General features: G+C 36.0%; 1 long non-coding RNA gene across 1 annotated transcript; it reads right to left on the bottom strand.

Annotated features, from left to right (window-relative positions):
* Nucleotides 1-541: 541 nt before the first annotated feature.
* Nucleotides 542-5,418, bottom strand: LOC125268709. Its single transcript, XR_007184956.1, has 3 exons — nt 5,300-5,418; nt 3,367-3,549; nt 542-1,302 (listed from the first exon to the last, which is right to left on the bottom strand). It is a non-coding gene; the product is annotated as an uncharacterized LOC125268709 (long non-coding RNA).
* Nucleotides 5,419-11,701: the final 6,283 nt, after the last annotated feature.

Raw genomic sequence — 11,701 nt, 5'->3', positions numbered from 1 at the left:
AAGGGTTCAGAGGAAAACTCTGCCCACCATCCCACCATTGAGGGTGAGCTGTTACTGACCTCTGCTGGTTGTTTTGAGGAATTGGATATGGACATTTTGCTGAATCTCCCTTTGCCACGAGCCCAGCTATAAGTCTTCTGTGTCTTCATTGCCGCTGGTTCTGACCAGCATAAAGCCTGTTTCGTCGCACTGTGCAAGTCTGTCATCGTCAGGGATCTCACCCAGCCTCCCTCTCCCACTTCCACACCCTGATTCCACCTCTGCTGGTTCCCTTCAGCCCCTCAACTTCTCCTCTAACACCATTCTGTTGTGTGGATAAGCCTCAGGTCTTCCTGAAATCCCCGGCTCCACCTTAGCTCCTCCCCCTGACTCGTTTAGATCTATCAAGCCATTCAAAAATGTATTAAAAAAAATAAAAATAAAATCATACAAAAACTTTCTGAACTAAGAGTAATTTTTATATTTTTTTTGTTGGGCTTAATGTTTTTTTTTAAAAAAAAAAGAGCCCAGAGACTGAGAATGTTCTCATTAAAAGGTTCAAGAAAGAAAGAAAAACATTTTATTTCAAAACATTTTGTACAGCATTTTTGTCTCCTTTACTGCATCATTATTAAAAGAACAAAACAGGCATATTACTATCTGTCAATACTAAAGTCACACAAAAAAGAAGAGGTTTAAAGAAGAAGTACTTAAATTAAAATTAATAAATTGAAATCAAATTTCTAGCTAGGAGATTGTCCGTCATCTTCAAACATGAATCTGGGGTGATGTTTTTTTTTTTTTTAAATATCTGCACATTTCTAACAAATGAAATTTAAGTTATTTACCACAAAAGAGAGATTTTTCTTTTCACACATTAAACCAACATTTGACAATCTCACAACATAGTGAGTAACACTTTTGTACAGCAAATAAAAGTCAGTCAACATACAGGAAAACATTTTGTTGTCATGTGACAAGATAACTTGATACGTTTTAGACGCATCTTTATCATCTCAAACATTCTCCTATGACACTAACATCATAAATAGTCATACAAGTGACAGCGCATGTTGTATACTATGAGTTTTTACACATTATGCAGAATTTTATCGAACATATTTATTTATTCATTGCAATTTTCTATATATAATTTTTGTTCAATGTAAGCATTTTCCTCCATTGCTGTTTCACTGACTATTTGATGATTTCCAGTAGATTCAAAATCAAGTCAAAATAACTTTTTACACACACAGAGAAAAAATCCGATGAATAAAACAAGCAGTACCACTACAACATATGGAATGTAGTTTGGAGAGTTGCCTAAAAAGGAAAAATCAAAATGCATGTTCAGTTAATGAAGAACTGATATAAAACTCAAAATAATTATCATATCATTAATTTTGTAGTTAAATGACTGAACAGTAATGTATCACATAATTAAAAAGTTGTTCTAAGAGCTATAATTAATATCTCATCGAGAATATCAGCATATTCTCATTCCTTTTCAATGAATACAGTGCTTAAGTAAAAAATAGAGTGAATGTATTTACAGTTTTTTACAATTGCTAACAAGCCTTTACCAATACTTAAAGTAGGCCTACTTTTTCTAAACTCTTAACACAGCAACACAACTACATCACACAATTAGTCAAAGTTAAGTAGTTAATTAGTTAGTTTTCTGCCTAAGACCATAATTTTATATTTTATATTTTCATATTTTGTTAATGCTGCAGTCCGTATCTTCTGTCTCTTTGTCACCAGCTCTGTTTGAAACCTGCGATTTAAGTTATTTGTGGAATTATCCTCAGTGCGGATGAATCAAATGTTTGCTGTCAATCACACCGGTGGATACTGTACTCCGGAATCACAGATTGTAGTCTTGGAAGTATGACCAAAATAAGAATTTTCACCGGAAAATGTCATCTGAACAAGTAAGTCTACCACTTTTGTCCTGACCTACTGAGAACATATAATCAATCATAGCACTACATTAACTGTCATGTTTCTGTTCTGCCCTGCAGAAAATATCAAATCCATTGTTTTTATATTTCAGTTTCCTTTTACTACAGTAAAAGTAGAATGCTTACATGTAAGCTTTTTGGTTGAGTGTTGAATGTGTGCATTCTTGGCAACATCTAAAAGTGAATGAGTCATTACTTTATAGAATATACAGTAGAAAAAGAGAAGAAGAAAGTAACAGAATTGCTCAGGGCAGCCACTGGTCAAATAAGTCCGCTATATGCAGCACTTCAGTTACCCCCTTGGTTGAAATCTTTTTCTGGGTGTGGGGTGGATTTTCGATGGTGCCCTCATAGAGGGTGGGATGTGTCCTATTGGTAGTTAGTGCCCTACGCTACGCAGACCACATATTCTGCATATATGGAACAGTGGTGGTGGAATTGGTGTAATAAAAGCTTTACATGAAGCTTTTATTGAAATGAAAACATGAAATTGCTGCCACAACAACAACAAATCCAACATGGATCCAACAACTCTTTTTGACTCTTTTCCTCAGAATTGTGAGATATAAATTAGGAATTGTGAGGGTAAAAAGTTACCTTTTTTATTTTCTATTCATGGCAGAAATAAGCTTTCATAGGTTCAACATAAGGGGAAAAAACATAGAGATGCACAGTCCAGCACACCCTCTTCCCCCTCTCCCTTGTCCTGATCCAAATACTCCTCTCTTCCTCGCAGTGCATTTATAGAATTTAAATGGGTCCAGGTTATACGCTTAAGGATGGAAGAGCAAAGAAATGAGGAAGCATCCATTGGAGTATTGAGAAGCACCCAGTGAAGCATATATGAGGGAGAAGGACGAAGCACGAAGCCGTGGCAAATAGAAGCTCAAGGCCTCTCCCCTGATATGATATATCAGTTGCACACGCAGTGTAATCGACTAAAGAAACTACCTGTGGTAAGATGAGTGATGAGCTATTTTGCAAAGAGTGATGAGTTATTTGCGGAATTATCCTCAGTGCGGATGAATCTAATGTTTGTTGTCAATCTAACTGCCTGCACAAAATATAACAGCATTGTAATATAACGGTATATTATAATAAAGATTACAGTGGTTTCAGTTATAAACATAAAAAAGCAAAACACACCTAAAGCACATTCTTTGTTTTTCATTTTAGAAGTAGTTTAAAACCTTGCTGTATTTTTATGTAGCTCATTAAGAAAACGTACAATGCCATCTTGCGCCGACAAAAAGCACTTGAACGCGCCTGACTTCGTAAACATGACTTTCCAAATCGTAAAATATGAAAAACACCACCACACACTTCTAGACTGAGAGGCATTATTTTTGTATGAGTCTATACCCCTCATCCCTGTGTACTTACAATGGAAAATGTAAAGAAAATAAATTAAAAAAATGCATACCTTGTTTAGACAGTTTTACATGTCTGATGTCAGTGCCAACAGAATTGTTTGCAATGCAGGACAGTTCCTCAGGTGTTGAATCTGTTATAGTGAGAGTTCCACTTGGACTATCTTAAGCCTTGTTTGTGAATCCGGGGGTAAGGGTCATTAAGACCTGCAAACTGACCACTGGTCCACGGGTCTCTAGAGTTTTATATTTATTTATTTATTTATTTATGATTTAATGCCATATCAGCAGCAATGGCTATATTCATGGCAATCAGCAATATCAGTTCAATACATTATTTATAATACTTTAACAAGTATGTCTTAAAAACAATCACTATACAAAATCAGGCATATACATCAATAACAACAACATTAATAACAACAATTACATAGAATCTTTCAACTGAATATTCGACAGAAATTCTAAAATTACTCCAGGAGAAACTTTTTTGAAAATGTCCATTAATGTATTCTCTGTATAAAACTGTTGTCTAATATTATTTAAGAAAGGACATTCTATTAAAATATGTTTTATACTCATGAAATTCTTACACAAATCACAGATCGGTTTATCTTCCCCCTTCAATAAATATATATGAGTAAGTCTTGAATGTCCAATTCGGCATCTTGTATATACAACCTGGTCATATCTGTTTTCAAAATAATAACTAATAACTCCTTGATTTAAAACTGGATTCACCTCATATAATTTGTTATTTACACATTCGTTCCATTCCATTTGCCATTTACTGTGAATGTAAAGGTTCAATGTGGGTTTAACGTCAGATGCTGGTATTTTACATTCTGTCATTTCCAAATGAAGTACTTCCTTTGCTGCTCTATCTGCTTGTTCATTACCAGTCAATCCCATATGGCCTGGTATCCAACAAAAAACAATATTAAAATCTTGTTTCTTTAAAGAGTCCACTTTTCCTATTATGCTGATAATTATAGGATGTTCAGTTTTCAAAAAATCAAGTGCTTGTAGACAGGATTTAGAATCTGTGCAAATTAAAAAATTACGTTGTTGTTCCTTCTCTATTTGTTCAAGAGCTAGAAGTAATGCACAAGCTTCAGCTGTGAAAATTGAACTTTGTCCAGAAATACACTTGCCATAGCGTTTTGACCCAATCACTACTGCGGCAGATACCCGACTGTCTGACTTTGATCCATCTGTGTACACAGGTACGTGAGTTGGTAAACTTCGTCTTATATCCAAAAATTCCTCCCGATAAACATTTGGATGATTTTCCTTTTTTTTATACTGAGCCAGGTTCATGATGATGATTGTTTTTTTAATATCCCAGGGCGGTATAGGACACAAATGCGTCGATGTTAAGATATCCAGATTAATATCCATATTTTCCAAGTGTGATTTTATGCGAATTCCAAAAGGACTGATGTATCTGGGTCTAGCTTCATACAAATGTGAATATGGAGGATGAAAAACTGAAGAATATGCTGGATTACTTTCATTAACTTTTAGCTTAACTACATAGTTGAGAGCCAATTTCAGCCTTCTGTTATATAATGATGGTTCTCTTGCTTCTGTATACAAGCTCTCAATTGGGGAAGTCCTAAATGCTCCTAAGGCAAGTCTCAATCCTGTATGATGTACTGTGTCCAGCATTTTGATGTATGACTTCCTAGCAGATCCATAAACAATACTTCTAGAGTTTTATATTTTATAGAGTCAGGCTGATGACATTTAACTTAATAACAAGTGAAAAATGTAATGGGTTGCTGTAAAAGACCATCTATTGTCATAAATCATGATGTGCAACAAAAAATCTTTACTAATACAGTATCAAGACAACATTTCAACAGAGTTAGTCCAAACTCCAACATGTCAACTGAACAGAAATGACTCCAAACTCTGGTCTTAAGACTTATTCCAGATAATGCAATAGAAGAATAAAAGACAGAATTAAGTCAACATACAAACCTGTGAAAAGTACAAGCTGTGAAACTGTCGAGAGACAAACAAGTCCAAAGAAATGTTGAAGCATATTGTATGCGCTCAGAGAAAAACAACTGCTCAGAAAATGCTGTAAATAAGACTTATCACTTTAATTCAGACTGTAAGTGACTAAATACCCCAAGCAAGGCACTACTGATAATAAAAATAGCTGACCCCACCCAGAATATATTTTAAGAACGAGTTAATGGATGACTGCAAAACAGAAGCAGAAATTAAACAAAGTGAACTTGAATACTTGAAAATAACTTGAAAAATGAGATTTCCATAACCAGATAACCAGAACATCTGTACATGAGACTGATGCTGTTTGGCACGTGAATTCCTTTTTTTTGATTTATAGTTTGATTGAAATGTAACATTATAAGAACCAAAACAAAACAAATATTTAAAGAAAAAAAAAAAAAGAAAAAATATACACCAACCTGTGGTAAATGCAGGATAGAACAGAACAAACCCAGAAACATCTCACTGCGATGTAAGTGTTCGTTCACAACACTTCTTAGAAAATTTATTTTCAGTTTCATCATTGTTATTGAGTGGCCAGCTGTTATTATGGTGTCATCTGTGAATTTATTGATGCCACTTTTGCTCTGTCTTGAACAATAATAATAATAATAAGTTTTATTTATATAGCGCCTTTCCAGAGCTCAAGGACGCTTTACAGTGAACAATTAACAGGGAAGAGATAATACAAGTAGACAATGATGAGAAACAATAATGGAAGTATACAGAAAAATAGAGTCAAGTACAAAAAAAAAAAAAAAAAAAAAAAAAAAACAATGTACAGTATAACATTGAAAACAGCTTTGGGCTGGAAAGGGAGTCATTAATATCAAATGGTAGGCTAAATTATTGAAATGGTTAAATGAATCATTCACCAAATGAATTCATCGTGGATTATTCACAGCACTTGATATTCAACAACCATATTTGTGTATGAATCCTGAATTGTACACAGACTACTGAATAATTTACTGTAGTGTCTCAGTGATACAATACAGCACACACACATAAATTAGGTAGTTCAAGTTTAGGTATAAATGCAAGTATAATTCAAAATGTTTTGTTGTGATATATTACACATATTTTCAAATGCATGAATATATTTGTTAAAAGTTTTGTCGGTAAGAAATGTGTTTAATAGCCTAGTTACTAAATTGTAACTACTTGGAGGGTCCATAAGGCAACATTTAACAGCAATTAAATTCACTGCAATAAATGAGGAATTTTTGTCATAACACGATCTGTAAAATAAAGAATTTGTCTTTCATGTCTCCAAGTGTATTACAAATGGCCCTTTGCAGTGAATAGGGTCGTTGGGATTCTCACTTTCCTGTTGGAACTTGCTTTTTGACTGACTGTCTTAATATTGCTTAATATTAGTCATTTGTAGTGGTATTTCCAATCAAACCCCCAAAACATTAGAGAATAAAATGGATCTCCATTCAACTGTGACCCATCACGATGCACCATCTAGCCACCCTTTGTCACATGTTCATAACTGTAAAATTACTTCCTCGAATTGGCCAATCACATGCACCAGGCCTTGTGGGAGGCTGCTGCTTTAAGGTGTTGCTCACTTTTAGCATTCAGTCAGTGATCTAAGTCCTTGTCTGTGTTGTTTATTTAGCATTACTGACTGACGCTTACATTACTCTTTTTATTACGCTATACTTAACAAATGAATTGCATTCAGCTGGGTCATTCTTTACTTGTGGTGAAAAATGGTGTTCCCCTACATTTTAACAGTTTAAATGAACTTTAAATGAGCAATATCACACGAGTAGCCGTGCGATATGGCTGTATATCAGCACGCTGTGATTCGTCCGTAGGCACTCGCAGGCCGCAGGCCGAGTGCCATAGGTAATCACAGCGTGCTGATATACAGCCATATCGCACGGCTACGAGTGTGATATTGCGTTTATACAACAGTTCGACGGCACGAGTGTGTAAATAAATAAGAACAACAACGGAGTGTCTTTAAAACCTAGTGATGGGCAGATCGAGGCTTCATGAAACACTGAAGCAGTTGAATCAAATGTGCCGTAATGATTCGAGGCTTTGAAACAATCTGACACCCGTCTCCACGGTGACCCCTAGTGGTCAGAACAGTGCAAATGCAACAAAACTCAGGCCAAACATGCATTAAAAATACCCTTTAACAAATGTATTGCAAAATTTTTATTTAAAGTAAAATCAATTAAATGGAATTAACTATTCATCTAATAAGATTAAATATAGAGTGTCTGTATAATATGTGTTCTTTTATCCATTTTAAAGGCTCGTTTCTCTGTTCCATGGCTCAAGCTAAACAGGCCAATAAGAGATTAATAACTACCATTATTAATTTTAATTATTCTAATGTATAATTAAAACATCTACAAATGTATAAAACTGATCGGAGATCAGGTAAAACCATAGGGTAAAGCCCTAGACACTTGTTCAGTAGTTCTCAGTGAATCTGCATGATTCATGGGTTCACTTTATCATCGCCCTCTACTGGTGAACCATTGAAATTTCAAACTGTTTTGAAAATGTTTCGAAACAGTGATGACGTAATGAAGCCTCGTTTACTAAAATCACGTGACTTTGGCAGTTTGATACACGCTCCGAATCACTGATTCGAAACTAAAGATTCATGAAGCTTCGGAGCTTCATGAAGCAGTGTTTCGAAATCGGCATCACTATTAAAACCCTCTTTTGTGCAGCACTACTTCCTTCCGCCACGGATTAAAATCTCAGGTTGTCAGTTGGACCAAGCCTCCGTTACTAACTCTAAAACGTCACTTTAAACCTAGTAACGAAGGATCGTTGAGTCGCTTCATTGAAACACATTGAATTTTGTACAGTATTCGAAAGAGAGAGAGACAGAGAGAGAGAGAGAGAGAGAGAGAGAGAGAGAGAGAGAGAGAGAGAGAGTAGACTATTACCTGTGTCTGGTATATTGCATTACATTCATTCTTCAAGTCGATGTCCATAATATTATATCCTTTATACAAGTCCGTTTGAATGTCCGCCGAGGAAAGCGATCTTTGTATTTGTCCTTTTTTACAGCGCTAAAACAACTTCCTTTTGCAAAAGTTCCTTTCAATTTAAAAGTCTCTTTGTGCTTCACTGAGTCATTCTCCTGTAAAGTGTTGCCGCCATCTAATGGCGTATTAATGTAATGTTCACTCAATGCATATTACTTAATGGACATATTTATATAACATAATATTTATTGAACAACAAATAAGCACAATTGTACAGTTCAGTCAAACATAAAGCACTAGTTATAAAAAAAAAAAAAAAAAGGTCACCATTTATGCTGGTAGGTGGGTTTTTACCATAGACTGTAAAAAATATGGACGTAGCGTCCGTGACGTCACCCATAGATTTCTGAACAGCAGTTTTGACGCGTAAATGAGGCCGCGGCCATCTTAGCTGAAACTGAAAATGGGCAAAGAGGCGGGGAGGTGGTTTGAGCTGATATGACTGGTTGCTGAAACCACGCCCGCCTAGCTCGACCGACGTGACCATGTTAGCAGCAAAGGAGCTATCTATCTATCTTAGATACGATCTAAAATATTAATGAAGACAAGTTTTATCATCAGAACGTTCTAAAGGTTTACTGTCAATCTACGGTGTTTTTTAAGATATAGATCCTCCAACACCAGTAGTGTTGGGTGTGCAAATAACAACATGGAAAATCTAATGGGACTTCATACCTTTATAATGAAATAGAGATCGCGAGATGAATCCAATCCGTGGCACTTGGGTAAAATATGAGTGTCCATTGCAAAACAAAAAAACATGTCATTTCTTCTGAATGATCTGCTCTCTGTCATGCAATCTGAACAGCCTTTATGTTGTAAAACTGTATACGATCGTATCTAACAAACAAATGAGCCTGTGTCCAAAGTATATTTTTTTTCAAAATAGTGCAGCAGTTTTAGTTATAATATCCAAGCAGTGCTGTCGGATTTTGATATCCTCTCGCCATTGTCATTGTAGTAAATCTCACAACCAAAACTTTCAGCCAATGCCACGATCCAACAACATGTGTTCTGTTTCTTCCGCATGCATCTACACAGACACACATCAGTCTCGAATATTATGCAGCAAGCCATATTTTATAATTGTATAAAATAATCGAGAAAAAAAAGCACAAATACGGCAGAGATGCCAAATTCAGCGGCAGCTGAGGTAACATGAAGGCTCACAGACAGCAGCGCAATCTACCTGGCACTCAAGTGACCACACCCTTAATTATGCAGAACTTTAAGGCTTAATGTAATTTAAACGGATAAGTTATAAAAAAATTCACCACCCTCAGAGTTGTCATGAAGGGGAAAAATAGCAGTATAGACCAAAACCACAATTTGAACCAACTTGTAAATATGTTTTTTTCTGCTATAAATTTGGCCAATTTAACATGGGACTCTATGGGTGCTTCTCAATATCCCTCCTCGTCTCCTCGCTCCTCCGTCCTCCATCCTATGACCCGGAAAACAATCGAGCTCAGCCATCTTGAAGGACATCTCAATTCTCTAATTGCACCGCGAGGAGGCGAGGAACGAGGAGTGAGGAGGCTTCCTGAGGAGTTATGAGCGAGGATACACAGGTGCATCCTTTGCCGAAGTCTTTCTCATTGAGAAACGTGACGCACGCATAAATTCTCCTCCCCCTTCTTATCTGTCACAATAATTTAAATGTATGCTTTACTTTTACAGATTAAATAAACTTTATATCTCATATATTTCAACTAGGCATCTTGCTTTATTAATATTTATTATATTTTTTTTAAATAACCAAACTTTAACAACATGTGGGTAGATCTCTCGAGCGCAGCTGATGACGCTTTGAAGTGACGCTAAAGGGAGCGAGGATTTATCATTTCACTTGATTCAATTCCTCCGTCCTCTCGTCTTTTCCTTGCGTCCTTCCCTCGCATCCTGGAGGGGTGGAGCTAAGACGCGAGGAAAGGAAGCAAGGAAAGGAAACGAGGATGCACAAATAAGAATTGAGAAGCACCCTATGAGATTCTGCTCTCTTTTGGAGCCTGTCCCTAGCGGCCAGTCGACGAATCGCAGTTTAAGTTACTTCCGTATTGGCTTCACGAGAGAAAGGGGGAGGTTGCCGCTTGGTTTTTACGAATATTTAACGAATGAAAAGGATTTTAAAGAGCTTGTGACAAAACCTCCTAACTCCATTGGATCCTCAAACTGTCAATCAAGCCTCATTAATCTGCCTCACCTCCTGAATGAAGTGCGCACGCAGTTTGGACATCTCCTCTAAATAAAGTAAGGTAAATAAAGATAATTGATAACTGATAATTTACTCACCCCCCCATGTCATCCGAGATGTTCATGTCTTTCTTTCTTCAGTCGAAAAGAAATGAAGGTTTTTGATGAAAACATTTCAGGATTTTTCTCCATATAGTGGACTTCAATGGAGCTCAAATGGTTGAAGATCAAAATTACAGTTTCAGTGCAGCTTCAAAGGGCTTTAAACGATACCAGACGAGGAATAAGGGTCTTATCTAGCAAAACGATTGGACATTTTCGAAAAAACAAATTTAAAATTTTATACGTTTTAACCATAAATGCTCATCTTGAACTAGCTCTCTTCTTCTTCTTCTCTATTTGAATTCCAGCAGTGTAGACACTGCTAAGTGTAATCCTGCCCTCCACAGGTCAAAGTTTGAACTAAATTGTCATATACAATATGCTAGTGCAAGTATATAACAATTAGTTCAAACTTTAACCTGTGAGTGCAGTATTACACTTAGCAGTGTCTACACTGCCGGAATTCAAATAGAGAAGAAGAAGAAGAAGAAGAAGAAGAGAGCTAGTTCAAGATGAGCATTTATTGTTAAAACGTATACAATTTTTTTTTTTTTCCGAAAATGGCCGATCGTTTCTCTAGGTAAGACCCTTATTCCTCGTCTGGTATTGTTTAAAGCCCTTTGAAGCTGCACTGAAACTGTAATTTTGACCTTCAACCGTTTGAGCTCCATTGAAGTCCACTATATGGAGAAAAATCTTGGACTGTTTTCATCAAAAACTTTAATTTCTTTTCGACTGAAAAAATAAAGACATGAACATCTTGGATGAAATGGGGGTGAGTAAATTATCAGGAAAATTTTAATTTGAAAGTGGACTAACCCTTTAACATTTTAGGTACGAAAGACCATTTTTTATAAAATATTTGATCACCTTACCCACGACTGACCAATCAGAATCAAGAACACTGTTAAAAAATTATTTGAGCGAAACCTCACCATTTGCAATGTGAATTATTTACTTTCTTATGCCATTAATACATTCAAGTGCCAGCTCCTGTAAAATGAAATAGAGTAAACGGGGGCAACACTTACCTACTTAA

The sequence above is a fragment of the Megalobrama amblycephala genome, linkage group LG1 (assembly GCF_018812025.1).
Source record: "Megalobrama amblycephala isolate DHTTF-2021 linkage group LG1, ASM1881202v1, whole genome shotgun sequence".
NCBI lineage: Eukaryota > Metazoa > Chordata > Actinopteri > Cypriniformes > Xenocyprididae > Megalobrama > Megalobrama amblycephala.
The sequence above is the reverse complement of the archived record's forward strand: the minus strand, read 5'-3'. Positions and strand labels throughout refer to the sequence as shown.